This window comes from Myotis davidii, unplaced genomic scaffold (genome assembly GCF_000327345.1).
Source record: "Myotis davidii unplaced genomic scaffold, ASM32734v1 scaffold167, whole genome shotgun sequence".
Taxonomy (NCBI): domain Eukaryota; kingdom Metazoa; phylum Chordata; class Mammalia; order Chiroptera; family Vespertilionidae; genus Myotis; species Myotis davidii.
This window is the reverse complement of record NW_006300048.1, coordinates 5558258-5585808: the sequence shown is the minus strand read 5'-3', so window position 1 is coordinate 5585808 and position 27551 is coordinate 5558258. Positions and strand designations below refer to the sequence as shown.

Here is a 27551-nt window from a genome sequence, read left to right as displayed (position 1 = left end):
GCTCGGTTCATACCAGGGGTCTGCCACGAAGCACGACTCACTTCAATTTGGGCAAACGAGGGCCAGCGTCACCTAAAAGATCAGAAGTTGCAAAATGTCCACCTGTGAACCAGATCCATAGGTGGGTTTGTTTGTTTTTAATCCTCACTGGAGGATATATTTCTATTGATTTTTAGAGAGAGGAAGGGGAAAAGAGAGAGAAACACTGATGTGAGAGAAAAACATCGATCAGTTGCCTCCCATGCACTCTGACCAGGGATCAAACCCAAAACCCAGGTATGTGCCTTGACCAGGAATCCAACCCTCAACCTTTTGGTTTATGGTATACAGGACAACACTCCAACCAACTGAGTCACCTGGCCAGGGCTAGGTGGATTTAATTTGTCCTGTATAGTATTGTTTTATTAAATTAAATTTATTACTAGCCTTTAAAAATTAGGGGGATTTTATATTTAAAATCTACATCCCAGCTTCTCTTAAAGCATTGGTAGAATTGACATCACTGAATCTCCTTTTCCACTGGAGAATGACCTCCCAGGTGAGATAAGGATTAAGCAAAGCAACATTTTGGACAGTCTTATGGACTCCATTATGATCACCTTATGACTTCATTTTCTGGCTCCAAATGATCTAAGCCTGCCTTTTTCAACAGAGCAAGCATTCTCCAATCCCCACCACTCTCTATTGCCCTACACTTGGCCTACTTCCAGTATATATAGAGAGTAGTGGAAGATAATGCTGGAGTGAGGAGTGAGAATAGGTCATGCTGTGGATGACTTTGAACAAAGCATTGCAATTAACCCCATGAGCCAAGGGGTATCATTAGAGTATTAAGAGCCATAATTTAGGAAGACCACAATGCTCCAGGATTCTAGCCTAGATGTGAGAAAAGAGATAACAGGGTGAAGGGGTGTGGGGAGGGCAGGGTTATCAGTATGGAGGCTGTTAAAATTCTTGAAACACCATGTCTTCATTTTATATCCCTCATCTTAGACCAACATGGAAATTCTGTAGAGTGAACTGGAAAGAATGCTGGACTAGACATCAGAGAACTGGACTGAAGTCATAGGTCTGCCTTTGTTAGCAAAATGCTTCCTAGGTTCCCTTTGCTCATAATGAAATGGCAATGAGGGTAAAATTGACCTCCCAGGATTATGGTAAGAATTAAGTAAAACAACATTTTGGGACAGTCTTCACAGGCTACACTCTCACCACCTTGTGACCTTATTCTGTAAACTTCTCTTCATCCACAGGCTCACTTCCATCCCTTTCTACTACTCACTTTGATTTGATTCAGATTACTTCCAAGCTTGGAGCCCTTCCGGGCTTCATATTATTTTTTCCTCCTTCATTGAGGCTTTAAGTCAGGATATCAGGGTTGGAATAGACTTGAGAGACAACTAAGGGCCCCTTACTTAACGTAGCCCCTCCCCTCCAGTATTCCAGCCTCTCCTTGAACCCCTCAGTGATGGAGCCCTCACTCCTTACTGAGGCGGTTTTCATGATGACTCACTTTTTTTCCTGAAACCCTGTAACTTGAACTCATTTATCCTAGTACCAGTGTGAGCAAACGAAGCAAGTCTGCCCTTTCTTTGCTGGAAAAGCACTTTTGTTCCTTGAAGTCAGTTATTCTGTCTTTCCCTGACTTCCAGATCTTCCTCTCCGGACTATATTCAAAGGTTCTGCAGGTTATTCTTCATGTATTGTGGTCACAAGTTCCGCCTCCCATCCTTCAGGTTTGCCCAGCTCACATCATATTTCAGTCAACAGCTGTCCTTCCACCTCATCCGGCAGTCCTGCACTGCACACTTGGTCACATGCTAACCTAGACTGTGCCGAGCCCCACTAGTCACATTTGCTTCTTCTTACTCTTAACTCAAACTTCTCCTCACATTTTATGTTGCAAAGAGGACCCCTTCGTCTAAGATAAGAGTTCATGTTCTCTGGGATCATTGAAGCCATGTTTGGCTAGAGTCCAGTGGTCAGCAAACTCATTAGTCAACAGAGCCAAATATCAACATTACAACGATTGAAATTTCTTTTGAGAGCCAGATTTTTTAAACTTAAACTATATAGGTAGGTACATTGTTATTAACTTAATTAGGGTACTCCTAAGGCTTAGGAAGAGCCACATTCAAGGGGCCAAAGAGCCGCATGTGGCTCGCGAGCCGCAGTTTGCCGACCACGGGGCTAGACTAATAATGTTCAACATTATTGAGTGTTTTGCTTATTTTACACATTTTTAAAATTTTTAAATTACAGTTTACATTCCATATTATTCCATTATTAGTTTCAGATGTACAGCGTAGTGGTTAGACAATCATGTACTTTACAGAGTTGTCCCCACAACAAGTACCCACCTGGCACCATACATAGTTACTTCAACATTATTGGCTCTATTCCCTCTGCTGTGATTTACAGCTCTGTGACTGTTCTGTAACTACCAATTTGTGCTTCTTAGTCCGTTCACCGTAATCCCACCTCACCCCCACCCCTGCCCTCTGACAACCCTCAGCCTGTTTCTGTATCTGTGAGTCAGTTTCCATGTTGGTTGTTTATTTTGTTCTTTAGATTCCCCATATAAGTAAAATCATATGGTATTTGTCTTTCTCTGTCTGAGTTATTTCACTTAACATAATACCCTCTAGGTCCATCCATACTGTCACAAAAGGTAAGATTCAGTGAGATGATATAGGAAACCCACGTAAGTACAGGAATAGTGTTGTACCTAATGTGTGTTTCCCATTTCACCTCATTGAATCTTCACACTCCCATGTAAAGTAAATACTGTTATCACCATTCCTCCTGCACAGGTAGGGAGAGCATGGCTTTGAGAGATGAATGAACTGCCCGAGTCAACCAGCCAGGAAATGGCAGAGTGAGGATCCCAAACCTGGCTGCCTGGCTCAGAGCATGCGCTGCTCATCACTGCACCGGGCTTTCTCTCAACATCTTTGTCTGCTGCCTGTTTCTGAGAGTTCTTTCAGTTGTTGATTTGTTGGATAATTACTTTAGAATCTAACAGAAAGTGAAATTATGGCTCTCATTACTGTAATGCATGAAGACTTCTTTTCTTCCTCCTGCTTGCTAAAAAAAATAAAATAAAAATTAAAATTAAAAAAGCCCCTAAATCATAGATTGGCCTCCACCATCTGCAGGAAGGTTTCTGATGGAGGACATGAGGGGCTGATCCAAAGAGAGGAGCTGTACTCAGACCCTGCATATTGCAATGCATTTCGTAGCTCTCCTCATCCCCCTTCCTTGCTCTACTTATTTTATGGCATTTTATATACTTCAGTATTTACTCTGTTTCTTATCTCCCAGAGGAGAAATGCTGAGCAGGCCAGGGAGAAGGCAATTTCAGTTGAACCGTATGTTGACAGTTCTCCTCATTTCGCTGTTTGGACATGGAAACAAGCCAATCTTGAGCCACACAGCCCCCTCAGGTGTCACTTTGCTGTTGACACACTGTCTACTTCTCACCATGTCCCTTTCGCTAGGTGGCATTTTGCACACCATAGCCTCTGCAGCACGCTGGCTCCATCCCCAGCACACTCTCCTTACTGCCTGTGCCAGTGCCCATGGAGGCTCCTTGACCACCCCAGCAACGAGTTCTGAGCACATCAGCTTAGGAGGTGCCAGCGGACAAGTGGCAGTCATGACCAAAGGGCGTCCAATTAGGAACAGGGCTGTGCTCTGGCTGTGGAAGCCAAATGATGAGTCTGCATTTCCTGGACAGTTGGCTTCTTACTGTTTCTCATATAATGAATTGTCTTAACTGAGTTCAGTGCCTTGATTAGCTCATGAACCAACATAAATTTTGATTCTAGTTTTGGCCCCTCTCCAGCAGATGTCTTAGGAGAAATATTTTTAGCTCTGTGGCTAACGAAGGATCACACCAATTCTTAAATACATTTCCCATGTAGCTGACGTGTGCATCTGATTGGTTGAATTTAATTCATGATGATACCTTTCTTAGAAAAGGTCTGAGTGTTCCATTGACATTATAATAGCGTAAAATTGATCCACATTTAAAATCTAATGAAGTGAAATCAATCAAGCAGAAGTCTTAGTAAGCGCCCTCTTAGCCTGGGTTCCCCAGAAAGCAGAGCCTGGGACAGAAGCTTAAGGACAAGAAGCAAGGTGGGGGCCAGGTGGGGTGGAGCAGGGAAGGAGGGAAGCTGGACCCTGCTATGCAGGTGACAGGTTGCTGTATTCCAAGGAGAGGAGAAGCTGATGGCACATGGTACAGAATCTTCTGTCCAGGGAAGGAAAAAGGCAAGCATTTACCCATTTGCTGTGAACCGCTGCGCAGATTAACTGACTCCTAGGACCTTCAGGTGTGTACATGCATGAATACCAAGCGTGTCGTTGGGGTGCCTGCGTCTGTGTCAGCGGAGAAGTCTGGGATGGAAAGAGACAAGCCCTCATCCGAACACATAAAACTAGCAACTGCAGCAGTAACTAGAATAAGAGGCAGGTGGGGCCAGGAGACTATGAAGTGATGGTGCTAGAAGTATCCAACAGAAACACTAGGTACTTGTGTCCACTTCACATATATCTGTAGTCCTCCCTGTTCTGAGAAAGACATAAGGTTGTTTGCACACCTACCATAGTGCAGCTCTCCGCTGGAACCCTTCTCTAAACCTGGTCGGGAAATTGCAGCAGCTGCTCAGGGAGGTGTGGACGCCGCCTCTATCAAGAGCGTGGGGATGGTATCAGGACAAGGCATGATACAGATCACATTTGTTGGATGGTTGCTACTGTTATTTTCTCTCAAGAAAACTGCCCCCACCAGCTCCGAGGATAAGTCCTTGATTCCTGCCTGCCCACCACACACCAGGGCGTCCAAGAGTTTCCACCGCTTCAGCACCATTCTGACTTCTCAACATCTTTCCTCCCCTGTGCTGAAAAAAAGCTTCAGTGTCAGCATTTCCCAAGCCCCTGAAAGGCACAGCTTTTAAATGGCTCCTGGGCTTCCTGCGTGAAAGAGGCAAGTTATGGAATAGGCCAAGATTTCTTAAATAAGACATAGAAAGCACTAACCATAATAAAAAAATGGATGAATCGGACTGTTAAAAATTCAGGACTCATATTCATCAAAAGATACCACTCAGAGAATAAAAAGACAAGCCACAGACTGGGAGGAGATAGTCACAATACCAATATCTGACAAAGCACTCATTTCAAGAATGTAGCAAGACATCTTAAAAATCAGTAAGATAAAGACAAACAACCCAATTAAAAATCAACAAAATATTTGAGCAGACATTTCAAAAAAAATATATCGAAATGGCCAAAACCATCATTTATCAGGGAAATGCAAATTAAAACCACAGTGAGATACCATTGCACAACCAACAGAGTGATTAAAAGCAGAGGCAGTCAATGCAAAGGGCTAGCAAGAAGGGGAACAACTGGAACTCTTCATTATTGCCAGTGGGAGAGCAAACTATTGCAAATGAATTAGAAAACTGTAGTGTCTTCTAGAACTAACTATACGTCCTCCTTATAATCTAGTAATTCTGCTTCCCTAGAGAAATGAGTGCCTATGTCCACCAGAAAATATGCATAGGAATGTTTATAGCAGCCTTATGCATAATAGTTCTAAAGGGGAAAATGCTCACATGTCCATCACCAGGAGAATGGATGAATAAATCTAGACATGTACACACAGTGGGATGCTACACAGCAATACAAAAGAATAAGCCACCCAGCTGGTCAGGCTCAGTTGTTGAGCATAGACACATGAACCAGGAAATCAGTTTGATTCCTGGGCAGGGCACAGGCCTTAGTTGCAGGCTTGATCCCCAGTAGGGGGCGTGCAGGAGGCAGTTAATTGATGATTCTCTCTCATCATTGATGTTTCTATCTCTCTCCCTTCCTCTTTCTGAAATCACTAAAAAATATATTTATTTTTTTAAAAGAATAAGCACTATATGCAGCACAGTCATATAGAGAAAAAGAAGATAGATTTGAAAAGTGCATATTTATTATTCCATTTGCAAAAAGCTTAAAAACAGACAAAACTATGGTGATAGACACTAGAACAGTGGTTACCCCAAGGAAGAGGGAAGGTGCTTATTGTCAGCAAAGGGCAGAATAGTGCCTTGTACGGTGCTGGAAACATTTTGTGTGTGGAGTTAGGAAGTCATTATGTTGATGGTGGTTATACTGCAAAAATTCCTTGAGTTGTATTTAAGATTGGGCAGTTTATATTTACATATTACACCTCCATTAAAATAAACTCAGAAAAGGTAAGGTTGAGAACAGAAAGTTGATGAATTCCCCACCACCATCCCCATTAAGAAAGCTCCAAGATCTCATTGTCAAGCAGGAAAGGAGCAAGTACCATGAGCTTGGAAATCACTAAGACAGACTCAGACACCTGGTCTTCAAATTTTAACTTCACTAATTAGTCATGTAATCCTGGGAAGTAACCTATTTAGGCCTCAGTCTGTGAAATGCATGACGGCTGAGGATATCTTGTGTCCTCCCAAATCTCAAGATACCAGTGACTGCCTTCCCACCCAAGGCCAAGGCGAAGATCCGCATCTTGCGTTGGTTCTACTCTGCTGAATGGCACTGAGGAACAGGGCCCGCAGCTGAAGGGGATAGAGATGGAACTCTCCACATTCTATTAAGAGCTCTACACAGCCGATTGCAGTGGCCAACCCTGCTGTGAACCCAGCAATAGGTTGCTGCAGTCGGGGTACCACCAACCAGAGGAGCTGTAATGTTCTCTCAGGCTCTCTCTGAGTCACTGCCAGTCATGGCAGGAAAAACCAACTCCCAGCAGTCAGTGCAGTGATCACCTGTGCACTTTGGGGTTAACCTGACCTGGATTTGAAACCCACTTCTAACACTTACTGCCTCTGTGACCTTAGACAGTTTACATCTGCCCTCATGCTTCCATTTTCTATAAAATAAGATAGTTCAGAGTTGTTTTAAGGATTAAATGAGATAAAGTATTTCAGAGTCCTTAGTACAGTGTCTTTCTCAATGAAGTGTAGCCATTATTCCTAATGTAGCCAATGCCTACTGTGTCCATCAACCATGACCTAAGTTTTAAATGACACCGTGTTTAGTTATGGCTTCCTGGTTTCAGAAAATAGTAAAGCAGGAAAGAAACTTAGAAATGATCTTGCTGTCACCGAGGATTTGTTAAGGTCCTTTTGGGTTGCAAACAATAGATGCTAAAATGCTAACTCAAGCAAAAATGGCAACTTATGGAAAGGATGCAGGAGCATCTTATGCAATCACTGGAAAAGCTAAACACCGAGACTGCAGAATGGCAGAAATAGGGACCAGCCTGTGGGCAGCAAGGTTTGCAGATCCTCTGTTGGACATCATCCTTAATGTGACTCAGCTCTACTGTCTCCCAGTACTGGGACCCAACGCAGCACTCGATGTCTACTACAGCATTCTTACATAACCTGGCCAACACAGAGCTCTAGATTTCAAAACCAAAAACAAACAAACAAGAAACCGTGCTCCTCCCACAGTCTTCCCCATTTTGGGAAATTGTACCATCAGCTACCCCAGTAGTTCAGATGACCAGCATAGCAATCTTCCTTGATTATATTCTGTCCCATATTCTCCATATTAGCAAATCCTATTAATTTCACCTCCAAACTCTACTTCTGCCCCCCTCCACTATAACCTCAGTCCCATCACCTACCGTCTGGACACTGAAGTCATTTCTGACAGGTTCCCTTACTTCCACACTTGCTCTCCTCTAATCTCGACCCTAGTCTCTAGCTCACTCAGCAGGGGTGACCTCTTGAAACCACAAATTGGGTCATGTTCCTCTGCACAAAATCTTCCATTGGCTCTCTGTTGCTCTTAGAATAAAATCCAACACATTACCATGGCCCACAAGGCCTTACATAACTTGATCTAATTGTCTAAACTCATCTCTATTTTGCTCATTCCCTATTCATCATGTTTCAGGCACATTGCTTCCTTCTAGATCTGCCTGGAATGATTTTCCCTTCATTTTTTATCTGATTGACTCATTTTTTATCACATCTCCAGAGATGCTTTTTCTCACCACCCAACTTGAAATAGCTGCTTCCTTACAAAGTCACTCCTCGTCACCTCATCATTGTTATAATTTCACCATTGCATAGGATCTAATATTTTCTTATTTGCTTGTTGGTTGTCTGTATCTACCAATGGAATGTAAGTTCTAAAAGAACAATACCTTTGTCAGTCTTGTGCAACAGAGACTAGAACAGTGTCCTCTGTAGGCACTCAATAGATGCTTGTTGAATGAATGCATGAATGAGTGAATGAATGAATGTATTAAATTGCTTGTGAAATGTCAAATACCAGAAAGGATATGATTGGCCCATCTTGGAGGATATGATGTCTACTCCTGGATCATTCAACTGTGGTCAAGGTCCCAGGGTCCCTGAGCACAGGCATGGCCATCTAGAGACCCATTCCTGTGTATCTTTGCAGCCCTAACAGCCATCCTAAGAGGGCTTAGTCCTCATTTTACTGATTCAGACACTGAGGCCAGAATGAATATGGGACATTCTCAATTGTTGAAGCCTGTCATTTTCTTTGTTAGCAGAATGTGCTTTATCTGTTCTTGTTGAAGCATTTCTGCATCTTTGTTGATAAATATTTTCCTTCATCTACACCTACTCAATTTGAACACTAGTGCTGGAATTCTCATTTCCTCATGCAAGAAAGAAATATAACCCAGATTTCCCAGATTTTCATTGTGGTACAAGATGTTTCAGTTTTCCCATGCTAGGATGTTGAATTCTGCCCCCCCCACCCCCCGCCTTTTTGGCATTTCTGATTTTCAAAATAATAGAGTCTTGCTGTCTTTTTAGTCACTAAAATCTTAGTTTAGACAGCTATCTGTGTTTTTTTTTTTTGTTTGGTTAGTTGGTTTAGTTTTAATTAACATTATCTGGCACATTCTGAAAGTAGTATTTTAGTATTTTCTTGTAACTAAATAACATACTTAGAATGTGGTCATGTAATAGTGAAATATGTGCCTACTCAGTGACAAGAATTCAAATGTGACTTTAGCTAGTTAGTATTCATATACAGCTTTCAGTCTAACATTCCTGCGCACTGATTATTCTACTTTATCTGAACTCCATTCATATAAATACCATAACATATGCTTTCAAATAATAAAATAAAAAGATGTAAATAAATTTGATATAATACCTATTGAGCATATAAGGCAGGGTATTAATTAACATTAATCCAATTCTACTTCTATTCTTATTTCTCATGGATCTGTGAGATTTAGATGTAGATATGGTTCTTACATATTTTAAATTTTTGTGTATTCAATTTTATGATAATAAAACTTTAATATAAGCACTATAGCTTTTTTTATTAGCATTTGCATTTTATTCTTTTTCTCCGTTCTTTGACTTGAAACCTCTATATGCCTTTGTATTTAAAGTGGATTTCTTGTTCCTGGCATATAGTTGGGTGTGTTTTTTTTTAAAAAAAAAAAAAACACCAACCTGATAATCTTTGCCTTTCCATACATTTGTTTAGATCAGTGGTTCTCAACCTTCTGGCCCTTTAAATACAGTTCCTCATGTTGTGTCCCAACCATAAAATTATTTTCGTTACCACTTCATAACTGTAATGTTGTTACTGTTATGAATCATAATGTAAATATCTGATATGCAGGATGGTCTTAGGCGACCCCTGTGAAAGGGTCATTCGACTGCCAAAGGGGTCGTGACCCGCAGGTTGAGAACTGCTGGTTTAGATCATTTACATTTAATGTAATTATTGATATGATTGGATTAAAGTCTACTACATTTCTAATTGTTTTCTGTTTGTTCTATCTGTTTTTATTCTTTTTTTTCTGCCTGCTTTTCGATTGCTTGTTGAAGGTATTACAGATGTCTCCTTTTTTCCCCTATTGACTCCCTCTGCTCCACTCCCACTATTTTATTTTATCTTATCTATTGGCTTTTTAAATGTCTTTTTAAAACTTCTACTAGTTGCCCTAGAGTTTACAATATAGAAACAATATATACCTTTAATTTGTCTATTTTCATGTATATGATAAAAATGTAATATAATTAGATTCTGGATGTTAGTATGATTACCTTATAACCAATTGAGTATTGAACCTGTCTTTCAGTTCCTATGCTTATATATTCCTTAACTATTCTGTTTATAATAATAAATAATAATTAGGAGCATTTACTGTGTGCCAGACAATTGTGAGAACTTTTATATTTATTGACTCATTTGATCCTTACAACTTAATGTGTGTGGGTCCTATCATTTATCTCCATTTGACTGATGAGAATGATGAGGCAGAGAGAAGTCAAACAACTCACCTCAGGTTGCAATGCAATAAGAGGCAATACTATTTGTATTTTAGGAGAAAAGAACAGCCTAGGATTTAATCTATAAAAGGGGGGAGGGGAAGGCTTCATGGTTGCTCAAGTTTTCATACAAACAAAGGAAGAAAACCTGTATTCTCGGGTCAGGATGAAACAGAGAGCCCAGCACTGCTAATCTGAACTATACTAGTTTTGTAATTTACATCGAATTGGAACATTTGTGTGCTTTCAAAAATACTTTTATAAGAGCTTTAAGAATAAGGTCATTATACCAGGTTCTATGTTCATGCATATTTAAATAACATTAAAATGAAAATTATTTAAGTTAACACTAGAAACCTTGAAAATTTCCCCCTGTGGACGTGGTCTATGGACCTTTCGGGTCAAAGACACATTGGCCTCCTGAATATGATGGCATTGTCTCAGGGCCCCTGGTATTGCCCAAGTCGATGAGTGGTTTAAATGCTTCTAAATTGTATGCTTCAGGTGGAGATTCTTGAAAAGAGTGACGAGTTGTTTATAGCTGTCCCTGTTTTGTTCAGGTAACTTTGTTTTACTGTTTTCAAACTTATTTCAAGTCCTGCCGAGAGAGTTTTGGAGGTGTCTGGTTCTAACCCCAGGTCTATAGCAAGGGACTCACCATAGCTCCAATCTATTAAATGGGTGTGGGACCTACCCTGCAGCATTATTGTGATATTGAATGAAATAATGCAAATTAAATATTTGATATAGAAATGGTAACATTATTATTGTTGGTGGTGAGAGCAATCTTGCATCAGGTTCTCTGTTATAAACTATTAAGTCCTAAAAAATGTTGCGTTAGAGCAGTGGTTCTCAACCTTCTGGCCCTTTAAATACAGTTCTTCATGTTGTGACCCAACCATAAAATTATTTTCGTTGCTACTTCATAACTGTAATGTTGCTACTGTTATGAATCATAATGTAAATATCTGATATGCAGGATGGTCTTAGGCGATCCCTGTGAAAGGGTCGTTTCCCCCAAAGGGGTCGAGACCCACAGGTTGAGAACCACTGCGTTAGAGGGACCAGTATTGGTGCTCTTGAGAGCCATATGCATTGATGGTATAACCCCAAGAAACCAGCTCTCATAACTGCACTGCACTTACGTTGAGATGACATTTCTGCTACAGACTGAATGTTAGAGTCCCCCCCCACCCAAGTTCATATGATGAAACCAAATTCCCAGTGTGATGGTATTTGTTGGTGAGAACTTTGGGAGGTGCTTAGGGTGGAGCCTCATGAATGGGATTAGTGCTCCATATAAAAGAGACCCCAGAGAACTCCTGCATCCCCTTGCCTGTGGGGACCAGGAAGGAGACAGCCATCTAGGAACCGGGAAACAGACCTCCACCAAGCACCAAATCTGTCAGCACCTTGATCTTGGACTTCTCAGCTTCCAGACTGTGAGAAGTACATTTCTGTTGTTTATAAGCCACCCAGTCTGCCATACTTTGTCATAGCAGCCCAAATGGACTAAGGCAGGTTCTATCTTGCTGAAGTTGGGTAACTTTTTAAAAAGCATCTCCAACTGTGATTTGTTTGAAGGATACTTATCTTCTGTGTTGTAAAAACTGAACCATTAGCACCAAGTAAGGTTTAAAATAAGCCCAATCCAGACCTCTGAGAGTGTGGTACCTGGTTTGCTTGATTTGCCCTCACTACTGCCCCGGGGCCCAATAAAGTTATTTTTAATTATTTAAACATTGACATTATGCTACCGCCCTACACTGAGCAACATCCCTGACACTCACATAATATCAATCGTACTTTACAACTAGGAGTGAAAGTCAGCTAAGTGGGGAAAGTATGTAAGATATCTCACAGTATTGAAGGCAGGGTATTTTTTTAATTAATTATTTTTTAGTATTTTTTCTTCTCCTGCAAGCTGCTGAGGGGACAAATGCATTTGCAACCATAATGTGAATGTTAGGCACTCTGTCACTAAGTAATAGAATAAACTTTGTAACGCAACTTACGTGAACTAACGACTCTGTTCGGGTATGTGGTGGACCTTCGGGATTTGACTAAAGCTTTCGAGCCAGCTTGACTTTGGTGGAATATGAAGAAGGTAAAATGTGTTTCAAGGTGCCCCCCTTCTTTCACTCACTTTGTTCCATCCTTTCCGGGGAATTTCTCACCTCCAACTATTCTTTTTCTAACTGTTCTTTCCATAAAATGTTTTTGGGCTAAAAGAATGACAGCCAAGTGATTTTCACAGAAAACTAGAATTTATTCCTTTACTTGAACTATTTTTATTTGTTGTTGTTGTTTTTTAAAAATATATTTTATTGATTTTTTACAGAGAGGAAGGGAGAGGGATAGAGAGTTAGAAACATCGATGAGAGAGAAACATCGATCAGCTCCCTCCAGCACACCTCCCACTGGGGATGTGCCCACAACCAAGGTACATGCCCTTGGCCGGAATCGAACCTGGGACTGTTCAGTCCGCAAGCCTGACGCTCTATCCACTGAGCCAAACCGGTTAGGGCTACTTGAACTACTTTTAGCAGGAAGCATTCTGAAAATGTGTTACATACGTCTCTGTCTTAATCAATAGTATAAATGAAAAATGGAGTTTTCTTATCAAATCAAAGAGATAGAGACTGTTATCTCTATTTCCTTCAGAACGTTTTAGAATGTACCAAGTTCACTTTTAATTTACCTTTTCAGGGAATCTGCAAAAAAAGTGTATATTTTGTGTCTCTGCCTATAGGAAATCCTAGCCCGTCTTAGCATTTCTCCTCCATGTTACTTTTGGTTTGGTTTGGTTTGGTTTATTCTCCCCATCTGGGCTGCACAGTGGTTGTCAGACCTTGGGTTGGTTAGCACTTCTGCACCCTCTGGGAGGGAAAGGAGAGGCACTGGTTGTATAAAACCCATTCCTCTTTCCCGGGCTGGAGCTGCACTCCGATGATTTCCATTCTGAGAGTAGCTTGGCTCTTCCTCCTGCCTCTGAAGTGACAGGAGGCTGCATCTTCTCATCTGGAAGTCCTGCAGAGCCCATGCTGAGCTAATCAGAATCTGCAGAACCTTTGCACTGAAATCCTTTCTTGCAAAATTGGATGCCCCACTGGGGGGCCCGCTGCAGTGAGAGGGTGCCAGCTCCACAGGGCCGCGCAAGTTCAGGATCGGGTGCTTTAACCATAATAAAGGGACACTACAAGTTGAGACTAGCCTTTATCACAAAGTTCTTTTGAAAAGAGTTCAGAAATGAGAAAAGAATTTTAAAAGGGTTTTCACTGTAAGGAAAGAAAATAAAGAAGGAATGCAGAGTATTCCGGGGGGATGCATCAGAGTTTAATAGAAAGGCTTGGCTTTGAACCTGCTCAGTGTGACTGGCTACCTATGTGGCCATTCCATTAAAAGCAGAAATGCAGTGGAAGAGATTTACAGGAGGTACGTATTTTTTAGCTCACTGCATAAGAAGGTGCTTCAGTGTTGGAATGAATATTGTCATAGGTGGTTAGTCATTTCTTTATGTCATTTATCTTTTCCTGGAGATTTTCAGAACATTGTAGATACTGTTCAGAGAATATTTATCCTATATAATAAAAGGCTAATATGCAAATCGACCAAATGGTAGAACAACCAGTTGCTATGATGTGCACTGACCACCAGGGTGCAGATGCTCAATGCAGGAGCTGCCCCCTGGTGGTCAGTGCACTCCCACAGGGGGAGCACCGCTCAGCCAGAAGCTGGGTTCACAGCTGGTGAGCACAGCAGTGGTGTCAGGAGCCTCTCCCGCCTCTAAGGCAGCACTAAGGACCCCTCAGGGGACCAGGCCTAAGCCGGCAGGAGGACTTCCCTTGAGGGGTCCCAGACTGCGAGAGGGCACACGCCAGGCTGAGGGACCTCTCCTTCCCCCCGCCACCAGTGCACGATTGCCATGCACTGGGCCTCTAGTGTACAAATAAGAGGCCAAATGGTGGGTCAGATGCCCTCTAGGTATCATATAACTTTATTTCATTCTTTATTATGATTTAATTTTTAATGATTTATAGTGACATAAATTATTTTAAAATTTAAATATTTATAATAAAATATGAAATTCAATTAGATACAAAGGATTGTGTTTTAAGTGAATGCAACCTTAAGGAAAGAAAGAGAAACATAAGCATCTCTTTGTTTATTATTTTTAAAGGTACATTCAAAGTCAGATGGGATGAACTAAGGATTGATTAAACCTTTTATCTAGTGTAATTATTTTTAAGTGGGAAGGAAATGTTTGATTCCAAGGTCTGCCAGCAGAGAAAGCAACAAGAACTGTCCCCAGGTGACATACACTGGCGAGGTCTTTATTACATTTCAGCAAGTGGCCCGCCACTATTTTTTAACTAAGGAGGCTGGAATTGTCAAAAATGGCTCAATCTCTTCTGACCACATGCAAACTCAGAAGAGAGTGATGTGTAAACCATTCCACTAGCCTGCAGTGAGGAATAGAACCCCAGAGCAACTAGGTATTCACATGCTGTCATCAGCTCCCGTGTAGCATGGCAGGTGGAGATAATCCCAAGATGGCTTGGTGATTGCAGGACCAGAGCCAGAGCTGTGTGTTTAGTGGCTTAGCATTCCAGCTACTGGACTAGTGTGCTAAGGCTGCCATGACCAAGTACCATAAACTAGGTGCCTTAAAAAACAGAAATGTATTGTCTTGCAGTTCTGGAGGCTGGAAGTCTGAGCTCAGGTGTCGATAGGGTTGCTTTCTTCTGAGGGTTATGAGAGAGAATTTGTTCCCTGCCTCTCACCTAGCTGCTGGTGGTGTGCTGGCAATCTTTGGCATTTCTTGACTTGAAAAGCATCACCCAATCTCTGCCTTCGACTTCCATGCTATGAAGTGTGTCTGTCTCTAAGTTTTCTCCTTCTATACCAGTGATGGCAAACCTATGACACGCGTGTCAGAGGTGACACGCGAACTCATTTTTTGGTTGATTTTTCTTTGTTAAATGGCATTTAAATATATAAAATAAATATCAAAAATATAAGTCTTTGTTTTACTATGGTTGCAAATATCAAAAAATTTCTATATGTGACACGGCACGAAAGTTAGGGTTTTTCAAAATGCTGACACGCCGAGCTCAAAACGTTCGCCATCACTGGTCTATACGGACACCAGTCATATTGGGTTTGGATCTACCCTAATGATCTCATTTCAATGTGATTCTCTCTCTAAAAACCCTATCTTCCAAATAAGGTCACATTCTGAAGTACTAGGGGTTAGAACTCCAACATATCTTTTGGGGGTGAAACAATCCAACCCAAACAATTGTTATACATCCTTTTCTGTATTTGAGGTGGACCTGCAGGAGACCTAGTTTACCGTGCTGGGAGGGCCCAGCAAACCCTTGTTAATTCCTGTGGGGCAGGCTGTCAGGCCTCAGTTTGGAAGTCAACAGCTTCAGCTATATTCATAGTTATGTCAGGGCTCCAGACTGGGGGCACTTTTCAGTTACATCTTATTGCCTGGCTAATAGGTGACTTTCCACAATTCATTCATAAAAGCTCTCCTGATAGTAAGGGTGTTGTTTTTGTTTTTTGGGGTGTTTTGTTGTTCTTGTTTTTTTGGCTGGGGGAGGGCTTGCTTTTATCCTTGTATAATTAATTTAAACAGTCCTATTAAATATTTAGGTGGCTTTCAATCTCTCACTATTATAAGGAACACTTCAATAATACTGCCTAAGATTTATTAAGTGCTTACAGTGTTCCCGGCACTCCTCTTAAATATTCTACTCGTATTAACTCATTTATAATCCTCTTGAAAAGATAAGGAACCAGTTCAATATCCGACTCATTTTTCACGGGTGAGGAGACTACGACTCAGAGAGGTTCAGTACGATGAAAGCAAGATTCACACCCAGGCAATTCCGCTCTCGAGCCCTGTGCGTGAGCGCTGACCTATACCATCTCCCTGCATCTTAGCTGTGTGATCTTAGGCAAATCATCAACTTAAGTCAGTATGTAAAAATGGGGATAGTAATAGGACCTACCTTGTAAGATGTTTGTAGCTTAAAATAATCACTGCCATATAGTTAGTGCTCAATAAGCGTTGCATAAACAACCCCCTGTTTCCCTATATCTCCCCAACGCCAAGTGCTGATACCAGAATACAAACCCAGGCAGTCTTGACCATTGCACCTGAGTCGGGTTTATAGTCCGTGAGAATTGCTGTTAATACAAATTTGCTTTATTTCTTTCCCTCCTGTTTGGGAAATGATTTCTTCTTTGGCCTAAAATCACACTTGTGTCTGGACCTTCTCTCCCGCTGCCTTCCTGGATCCATCACTATCTTTCTTACACGTGAATGATCAAAGCGTCCTTCTCCTCCTGGCCCCTTCCTCCCAGTCTGCAAACTTGCTCACATTTCTTCCATCTCAGCAACAGATGCAGTCTTGAAGCTGGTGCATTCTCATTTTTCCCCCTTCTCTTCACTGCTAAGAGTCCTTAAATAGTAGACTGTGTCTTTCTCTGTTTTCTTGTCTCTCTGCAGTCTGCCTTCTTCCTCTGCCTGCAGAAACTAAGTCTACAACCAATTCTGCTGGATACTGCTCGGTCTAGAACAGTGGTTCCCAACCTTTTTCTGGCCATGCCCCACCTAAGCATCTCTAACATCCTGATGCCCCCCCCACCCCGACATATGATTCCTATTATTCAAAAAGTGAACTCCCATCCATGTGGAGGAAGCCAACCCACAATATAGGATGAGAAAAGACTGCAATAATAAGGTCAAATGCATGCTAATCTAACAGTAGTAACAGAAAAACATCTCATAATCTTCTTTATTTTATCTTTATCCTAGGGTATGTTTATTAATTTTGAGAGAGAAGGAGCGAGAGAGAGAGAGAGAGAGAGAGAGAGAGAGAGAGAGAGAGATGAGATGAGAGAGAGACTAGAGATCAGTGTGTGTGAGAAATATCTTTTGGTATCTATTAACTTGGTCTAAACAAGCTTCCAAAGAACATGGCGTCCATGAAAGAGAAAAATAAAAGAATGAAAGGACAGTTGAAGTACTGAGGAAGAAATCACTAAGAAATTGTTAAAAAATAATAATTTGAAGTGATGTGAAAAAATAGCAAATAAAGTTTCAAAACATAATAGAGAACTGAAATGCATAAATATGTCACAATATATATTTCTATACTGTATATGAGGCCCATAGAACCATACAAAATACAGAAGAAATTCATTGTTAATAACTCATTCTCAAATTGCCCCGCTTAAAAACCAAATTGCCCCCCCTGTGGGGCATGTGCCCCACGTTGGGACCCACTGGTCTAGAACTTGCCCGTCCTGACCCGTCACACAGGTGACCCCCTCGACTTTTTACAATGACTTTCTTCCTGGGCTTCTGCCAGGCTCTTCTTTCCTGATTTTCTTCTCTTCTCCAGTTACTCCTTATCTTCATTCTCCTCTTCTCTTCCACTCCTCCCTTCCATGTCTGTCTCCCAGGTTCTGCCCTAGGCCTACGCTCATCTCTCTGTTCCTCACCTCACTTTCTGAGTTCAGGTTTCACATATGATCCTGGCAATGTCCATATCTGTCTCTTGGGCCCAGCTCTGTAGAAAGAGCTTACCTGTTTATTGTTTATATGTTTATTAGTCATCGCCACGTGGGAGTTCCAAAGGCACAGCCAACAAAACATGTCCGAAGTGGAGCACTTCATATCTTTCTTCCTGCAAATCAGGGGCTCCCCCTGACTCCCCAAGAGTCTGGGCGCCGGCCAACTCTTCCTCCCTCTTGTGCCCTCTGCCGGGCCGGCGATGTGGGTTTTGGGGAGGACTTGTCCTCCTTGATGTCCTTTCATGCCTCTTTTCTCCTCCTTGCTTCTGCCACACACTTGGCCCAGACCCACACCTTTTCTTCTTTGGATTTAATGCAGCAGCCCCGGAGTGTGGCTTTCCTGTCTTCATTCTCTGTCACCCTCTAGCTCAGCCTCCACATCATAGAAAACTAACATTGCCCTTTTAAAAAAGGACATTAAAATATAAAAGTGACATGTGCTTATACCTTGGAAAATGCCTTGGAAACTTAATAAAGACAATAAAAGGGGTTTTTCATTTTCTTAAAACTCAGTTATAACCATTATAAACATATTGATGCATTTTCTTTCAGTTAAAAAAAAAGCATGTATAATTTTTCTAATTATTGTTGGGATCATGTTCCATATACATTTTTATTGTGCATCATCCCATATCTTTAAAAATTCGTTTAAAATACAGGTATGAGTATGGTCCAGAGAATGAAATGAACGAGCTGTAATTTAACCACTCTTCTGTTGTGGAGCACTTGAATGTGGGGTGTTTTTTGTTGTTGTTTTTTGTTTTGTTTTGTTTTAGCATTTTAACTACCACTAAGTGAACAACTTTGTGCTTTGAATCTGTAACTCATACCTTTCTTATTTCCGTGGGATCAATTGCAAAAAGTGAAATTATTGGGCTTGAGAATATGAGCATTTTTGAGGTTTTTTAAAAATATATTTTGCACAGTTGTTTCCCAGAGAAGAGGAACAAATTATTCCCTCCTTGTTGGATAAGACTGAATACCTCACTCACATGGGCCTGAATTGAAAGTTCACATTTAAGTAATATACAGGGTGTCCCCCCAAACTGTACACACACTTCGAGTGATTATAAAGTCAGTGTTCATTAACATACAGTTCATTTTCAAATTTTAAAAGAATATACAGGAATGAATAATTTTTTTGTTAATGTCTCTTTTCAAACTGATGACTCTTCTGGTCCAGGCACTTGCTGATAACTCAAAGCAATGGAATGGCGAACATCAAGAATCACTTTGTTCGGTATTTGTGCACCCTCAATTCATCAACTGTTGCCGGTTTTGTACTGTAAACATGATCTTTTATGTATCTCCATAAAGAATTCTAGTGGATGAATTTTCTTTGTTTCAAAGCTTAGTCTGGCTTCACCCATTATTTGAAACCTGAAAAGGAGTGAAAATTAAGTGAGTTATCAGCTTTTAAAGTGTATACACATGTTTTGGGGACAACCTCTATTTTCTGATTTGGCAATTGAAAAACGAAACCTTGGTATTTCCTAAATAAAGTTGAATGTGTTTTCATATGTTTCTTAGCTGTAACTATTTGTTATTCTGTGAATAGCCTATTTATGTTTTCTGTTTGTTTTTATATTAAGGTTTGAGTTTTATTATTTTAATTATTATTTTGCATGAGTGAGCAGACATTCTGAAAAGCAAGCCATGCTTAAAGATCCTGTAACTCTCAGGGTAAAGTGGAAATCGCTTAGCCTGGCAGGCAATGCCTCCCATTATCTTGCCCTTGACTGTTGTCCTTTCTGAGCCAAGATGCACACAAATACACCACAGGTTATTCTGAACTATTTCCAGATCTCAAAATAATGTGTTTGTTCTTTAGGCCTCATGTCTTTTCAACATGGTCTTTTTTCTGCCCAAATCACCATTCTCCATCTGCCTGCTGTTTTGCCTAGCAAACTCCCATTCGCCTTCCAGCTCGCTCAGGAGTTACTTTCCCTAGGTGGGAACTGCTCTGCACCTCGTGGTATGGATTATGTGTCCCCCTTCTGTGCTCTTAGAGCATCTGAGAAAGGCTCTCGTAGCCCTCACCACAGTGCATTGTCTTTCCTGTTCACTAAGAGGGCAGATCTTTTGTTCTCTTTACCATGGCCTAACAGTAGCTAGCAGATAGGAGGTACTCCATAAAGGTTGAGGAAATAGAGGACAAATGAATGAATCTATTATTCTCCACCTAAGAAGAGCTGTATTTGCCCTGGGAAGTTTACCTCAGTTTGAATTTCTTATATGAATATTGCAATAATATGTGCTGGCCCTTCATATATCCAAGTAGGTAGAGCTATAGTAGTTGCTAACATATTAAAGCCCTGGTAGATAGGATGTATGGTTACATACATCTAGTGTGTCTATACTTCTCCATAAAGTTGTGGGAAAAGGATTCTTTGGCATGGATTTGATTATCTCCAAAATTCATTTACTATTAAACACAAAAAATTGGAAATTATAAGTGCGTATGTTCAGTTATCATAGCATTTGATTTCTCAGCTTAATTATAAGAACACCCAGTGAAATGCTAAAAACATAGAAAATGGAAGAATGATGGATGGATAAAGGGTGGATGGAAAATAGATGTAAAGTTTACTGGCTGAATAGAGAACATGTTCATTTAGAAAAGATAAATATATCTATTGTCTTATTCCATTTGGCTGCTATAACAACACACCATACACTGGGTAGCTTATAAACAACAAATTTTGTTGTTGTTTTTAATTTATCTTTATTGTTGAAAGTATTACAGATGTCCCTTTTTTCCCTCCACTGACTCCCTCTACCTTGCTCCTGTTTCTTCCCCAGGCCTTCTCCCCATTATTGTATGTCCATGGGCTATGCATATATGCATGTAAGTTCATTGGTTAATTTCTTCCTTCCCCTCCTCCCTCTGAAATATGTCAGTCTGTTGCATGCTTCAATGTCTCTGGATCTTTTTTGTTCTTTCTAGCAACTAGAAAGATCTGAGCTATGTGTGCTGTTTGCTGAATGCCGTCTGCTCATTCATGCCTCTCTGCCTCATCAGTTTATTTTGTTCATTAGATTTCACATATAAGTGAGATCGTGTGATGCTTGTTTATTTCTCACAGTTCTGAAGGCTGGGAAGTCCAAGATCAAATTTGGTATCTGGTGAGAGCCCACTACTTCATGGACAGACATTTCCCTATAACCTCACATGGTAGAAGGACACTAGGGAGCTTTGTGAGATCTTTTATGATAGAGAATGAATCTCATTCATGAGGGCTCCACTCTCATAACCTAAGCACCTCCCAAAGACCCTACCTTCTAATACCATTACATGAGCATTGAGTTTAAACATATGAATTTGGGGGCAGGGGGAGGAATACGCACAAATATGCATACCATATTTCAGAATGGCATGATGATAGATACCATATCATATAATCTAAGAATGTTGCTATGTCATTTCAGCTAACAATTAAATTACATGCTAAAATAAAAAATAATAAGTAAACTGCTAAAAGGGAAGTCAATGAAAATTTTGTAAAAACAAGCAAACAAAAAACAATACTTCCAAGACTCTATCAAAAGGATAGCATGACAAGAATATCCCCAAACCAGTTCATTATATTAGGAAGCCAAAATTCACTTCTTGAACACATTTGTCTTGGAGAAAATCTATATATATAGAACCCTAAGCGACCAGTATACCATTTGACCAGTTGACCGTTTGATTGGCCACTATGACGCACACTGACCACCAGGGGGCAGACGCTCAACTCAGGAGCTGCCCCCTGGTGGTCAGTGCGCTTCCACAGCAGGAGCGCCGCTCAGCTGACCAACAGGCACCAGACACCAGGCTCAGGGCTCGTGAGCACAGTTGCAGTGGCGCGAGCCTCTCCCACTTCCGCAGCAGCGCTACCAGCAGTACAACATCCCCCGAGGGGTCCTGGATTGCAAGAGGGCGCAGGCCATGCTGAGGAACCCCATCGGTGCATGAATCTGTGCACCAGGCCACTAGTTGAAATAATAATTGCATGCCTGTAATTTACTTGATCAGCTTGCTTAATGATTTGGAGGCCAATCTTTCAAGTATAGACTTGGCCAACTTTGCTAATACCTCAATTCTTAGTAGCTTTCCAAGCACTATCATGTTATCTTCTCCTCCCAATAGAACAGGAAAGAACTGAGGTTGGCATTATCCCAGTTGCCTGGCGGACTAATCACAATTTAGTGTAATAAGTTTGCTGATGGGGCAGTTTCAAGAGACATTTGCATTGTAAGCCTTTTAATTTCAGTTTGGAATGGAAGAAATTTTAGTCATCAGTAAGCAAATAGAAAGATCTGAGCTATTTGTGCTGTTTGCTGAATGCCGTCTGCTCATTCATGCCTCTGTAGCTTTGTGGGTCTGTCTGCTGAAAACACTGCTTAACACTTCAAATTCCCTCCCCATTTGTTAGTGTTTCCTAGTGGACAAAGAAAGCGTATATGGTACTGTGTGATTGGGGTTTTCCCTTAGGCATGCCTAGGGCACATCAAAACTGTATTTCAGGGACAGATGTGTCCTTAGAAGACACAATAAAAAGAGTCCTAGCAAAGAAAGAACTGCAGAACCTTTCTGGCTATAAAATGAAAAGTTTTTTTGTTGTTGTTGCCGATGTTTTTAAAAGGCCATAAAGTGTTTTGTTGTTGTTTTGGTTACTGATTTTTTAAAATTTATTTGAATTACAGTTGATATAAAATAGTATTAGTTTCAGGCATACAATATAGTGATTAGACATTTAGATAAACTTAGAAGTGGTCATTCTGATAAGCCTAGTGCCCACCTGACACCATACACAGTTATTACAATATTACTGTCCAGGGTCGGTGGAAAAGATGAACAGATTGTCAATTACAAAAATAGTCATGGGAAAAATTTTTGTTGTAAGTAAACATGACCTCATCTATGGCAGAAAATGTAGAATCTAAGGTGCATTTTTGTGTGGACCTTTTTTTAGTTATTAAGAAAAAGTCACAGGCTATCATTTGGTTTCCTTCTTAATTCTAAGGTTTTAACCAAAGCACTACTGTACCTGGGAGAGGAGATCCCAGAAGCTCTGGGGCCTGGTTCTGGGTCACTGGTGGGTAGGCAGCCCTTGTTCCTGCCGTTGGGCCTCCATGTTACTCAGAGCAGCCTGACTCCATGCCACGTGTTTCGGCATGATGAAGACACTAAGGTCCCAGGTTCGATTCCGGTCAAGGGCATGTACCTGGGTTGCGGTCCCTCCCTCTTGCTTTTTGTTTAAAAAGCAAAAATAACATCAGTGAAAATACTGGTTAATTAGTTATAGTTAATGTCTTTCAGTTTAGCTGGTTCAGCTTTTCTTTATTTACTCTATTGTGGAGTGTTTAGGATATAAATAAAAGTTCTCTTAGAAAAACACTGATTAAATTTTCCCCCTCTAATCTTGTCATTACAGATCTTCTTGTCCTCTTTGCCCTTTTCTAGGCGTCAGCAAGCTACTTTCACTTCCCCTGAACCTTTAGCTCTTTCCACTCATGAACTTGGGCTTCCCATTTGGTACAGGCAGCGATTGGGCCACAGTTACTAGCGATTGTGGATCTGTCCTTGTTGTGCTTCCTCTGGTGCTTTTAGGTCAGTTATTGTAAGAAAATACTATCAATTTTATCAATCCTCGTGAGTTTTCATCAAAATTCCAAATTATACCCAGAAATTGTATAATTTTCCTCAAAATACAGTTGACCTTTGAGCAACATGGATTTGAACTGCACGGGTCCACTTACATGTGGATTTTTTTCAGTAAATATAGAGTTGGCCTTCCATATCCCCATGGTTCCATATCTGTGGATTCAACCAACTGAGGATTGTAAAGTATTTTCTGTCAGTAGTTGGGAATCTATGGATATGGAGTGCCAACTGTATACAGGGCTCTACACCATTTTCCATAAGGCACTTGAGGATCCATGTGTTTTGGTTTCCTCAGATGTCCTAGAACCAAACCCCTGCTGATACCAAGGGATGACTGAAGCTAAGTTTTGGGGGAGTCAAAAGTTATACATGGATATTTGACTGTACAAGGGTCAGTGCCCCTAACCCCAGCATTGTCCAAGGGTCAACTGTACTTTTATTTAAACTGGATCATGTTGCTATATTTCCTCATACTTAGGCTGACTGGATGAGATATAGTCCTTTCTTTTGGGCTTCCATCTTCATGATTTTAGTCATGCATCTTTGATTATTCACTTGACAGCACCATATTAATACTCTTTCATGATTCATTTCCCTCTACACTTTCCCAGGATTTGTGAGTTAGGTAATTTTTTCATTTGTTTTTTTTTCTTTATTATTTTAGGCACAATGATTTACTGATATTTAAAATTGTTCTGGACTAGTAATTCATAGGAAATTTAAGGGTGATTATGAATAACATGAGAGGGAGAGAAAGAGTTCAATGCTGCAGCTTCATTTGTCACTGAACAGAACAATAAACCAACAACAGACAAAATGGCCTCCTGTAGGACTGGTTCCAATTAGTCTTTCTGTATTTTTCTCTTTCTCATTGTTTAACATCTCAGCACTGACTTATCATGTTTACTTCACAAGACATCATGATTGTCAAGTCCATCTACAAACTGGAATTTCCTCATTTGCATTAGTTCAAGATTATCCGTGTTTTCCTGCATATGCAAGAGTGTTGGGTGGATAAAATCCTCTATTGGGGTACAGGTGACGGTCCTGTAGAAAGAGAACTAAAGATGCAGTAAAGTGGAAGTGGTGTTCATTTGTTTGTTTTTGCATATCAGTTCAGAGGTAGCTGGCAGTCCATGGTGGGTCAATAGCTATGCTCCATAGCATCATCCAGGGACCCAGGCAGCCACCTGAGTCTAAAGTGGCTGACTGCCCCAATTTTCTCTACTTCCCAGCCCGGGGAAGGAAAAACATGAAGTAGAGGACAACCAGGTATCTTTAAAAATGAGATTGAGCCCGGCTGGTGTGGCTCAGTGGTTGAGCATTGGCCTATGAACCTGGAGATTAGGGCACGGGCTCGATATCTAGTAGAAGGCATGCAAGAGGCAGCCATTCCATGTTTCTCTCTCATTGTTGATGTTTCTATCTCTCTCTCCCTCTCCCTTCCTCTCTGAAATCAATTAAAGAAATATCTTTAAAAAATGAGATTGAGAAGCTGCCTGCATTATTCCATTTGCATTCCATTGGCCCCAGTTGAGTCATGTGGCCATACTTGTATACAAAGGAGATTGAGAAATGTAGTCTCTAACTGAGCAGCCATGTTCCCAGGTCCTCGCATTAGAATCCTAATCATGCCGCATATAGTCAAATACCAATTGTGTGCTACAGAATCTGATTCCATTATGAGTAGATAAAAGAGAAGTTAAGAATCATTGGGAAGCATCATTTTGTTTTTATGGAGGAGGGTGTCTTGCGGTCCATCTTAAAGTGTGGTTATTTTATACTTTTAAACCCCAAATTCATGAAGATTGCAATGGCATATTGCTTTTCCCAAATAAATGAAAGTGAAGAATAATCCCATCAGCCCTTCAGAGTCAGCGTTCCAGAAATGCAGTAATGAGGCATAGCTCACACTGAAGTGATACAGCTGTGGAGACCACGTGATTGTCAGCCCTACCTGGCTGACTCACTCAGCCTCACTTGCTGCATCAGCCTCGCATCACTCGTGACTCAGGTTCATACTATCATATTCCCTCTGCAAAATTTCAGTTGCTCCATGTCCCAGAGCTTCAGGGCTACTCAGGGATAGTCAAACTCAAATGGCAGTTCCTCCTTTACTAAGTGTCTGCTGCAGTGGTACCCACAAATTCTTATCTGTTAACTTTTATTCAAATTAGTTACTTTTCCCAGAAAAGGGATTGCTGGGTCACCTGGCAGTTCCATTTTTAATTTTTGAGGAACCTCCATACTGTTTTCCGTAGTTGCTGTACCAGTCTGCATTCCCACCAGCAGTGCACCAGGGTTCCCTATTCTCCACATCCTCACCAGCACTTGTTTATTGACTTACTGATGATAGCCATTCTGCCAGGTGTGAGGTGATACCTCATTGTAGCTTTAATTTGCATCTCTCTGATGATTAGTGATGTTGACCATTTTCTCATATGTCTCTTGGCCTTTTGTATATCTCTTTGGAAAAGTGTCCATTCAGGTCCTCTGCCCATTTTGTAATTGGATTGTTTGTCTTGCTTTTCTTGAGTTGTATGAGTATTTTATATATTTTGGAAATTAACCCCTTATCAGATGTGTCATTAGCTGACACAGTGAGTTCCATTTTCATTTTGATACCAGTTGCTTTTGCTGTGCAGAAGCTTTTTAGTTAGATACAGTCCCATTTGTTAATTTTTTCCTTTGTTTCTCTTGCCCTAAGCCAGCGGTTCTCAACCTGTGGGTCGCCATTAGGAAGGTTGAGAACCACTGCCCTAGGTGAAATATCAGTGAAAATTCTGCTTTGTGAGATGTCTGAGATTTTGCTACCTATATTTTCTTCTAGGATTTTTATGGTTTCACAACTTACATTTAAGTAATTTATCTATTTTGAATTTATTTTAACTCTCCCTAAAAAATTCTAGTTTAAAGTAAAAAATACTCTGGGGTGTATAGCTAACTTTTGCCTGAGGCCACTTATGATCAAAGCATTCATGATCAACTCCTTCGAAGTGCAGCTGTGGTTACTTCAAGTTCCAGGTCTCTCCTGCATAGACCAGAGCAAATCCATCATCCCAAACCCCACCAGCATCGCCAATTATGTTGGCAGAGACTCAAGAGGGAATTAAGAGATGTTCCCTTCTTTTTGTTATTTAGACTTCTTAACCCTTCACCACCATTTTTAATGAGAGGGATAAATTCACTGCTCCTGTTTATATTAACTCTATCCCTTTACCCTTTAAAACTACATATAGTGCAAGCTGTTCCTCAATTGTAGAGAAAAACAGTAAAGATTCTCTGAACATAACTTAAAAAATACATACAAGTCACATTCCTCCCCTTTTTAAAAATCACTCGGTACCTGCACTTGTGACGAGCTTGGCTCCCGGATTCAGTGTCTAGGTCTTTCAAAACATTTGTGGGGTATGAAAGAAACCAGGCACACAGTAGGTCTTGGGTCATGACTTCTATCATTAGCAACGAGCCCTTTCTCTTCTCTACCTGTAATCCATGTGATGATTTTATGACATTCATACTTATATTTAATTATAGTCATGAAGAATTCTTTTAATTATTATAACCAAGTGGAAAATTATTCTAATCTCTTAACCAGACCAACAGGAAGCCAAGGTGTTCAAACCGTAACCAAAGTATTGTCAAGGTAGGTGAGTATTAAGGACAAAGAGACTAAGAGGCCTTACTGAAGACCATGCATGCATCTTGAAAGGGAAATGAGAAAACCAGGGTTCTTGTCCCTGCCACTGAGTTCCTGTGGTTAAGCCACTTATCCTCTGAGCCAAGGCCAATATTAGCAGGTATATACTGGTATGTCCACGACTCTTGTTTAAATTATTAAAATATGTTATATTGGTTGGAAAATAGCCTTTGTCCAAGCCTCTTGCAAGACCTCTTTGGCTGCTTTCCTGGAAATCCCTGGATTTCCCTGTGATCCAGTCAGGAAAGGCTGGTTGCCTGCCCTCTGATTGACCAGTGCA

At 40.8% G+C, this 27551-nt stretch overlaps 1 protein-coding gene across 5 annotated transcripts in view; it reads left to right on the top strand.

Annotated features, from left to right (window-relative positions):
- RCAN2 (regulator of calcineurin 2) overlaps positions 1–27551 on the top strand; it is a 251797-nt gene that overhangs the window by 166136 nt on the left and 58110 nt on the right. The window lies entirely within an intron of this gene.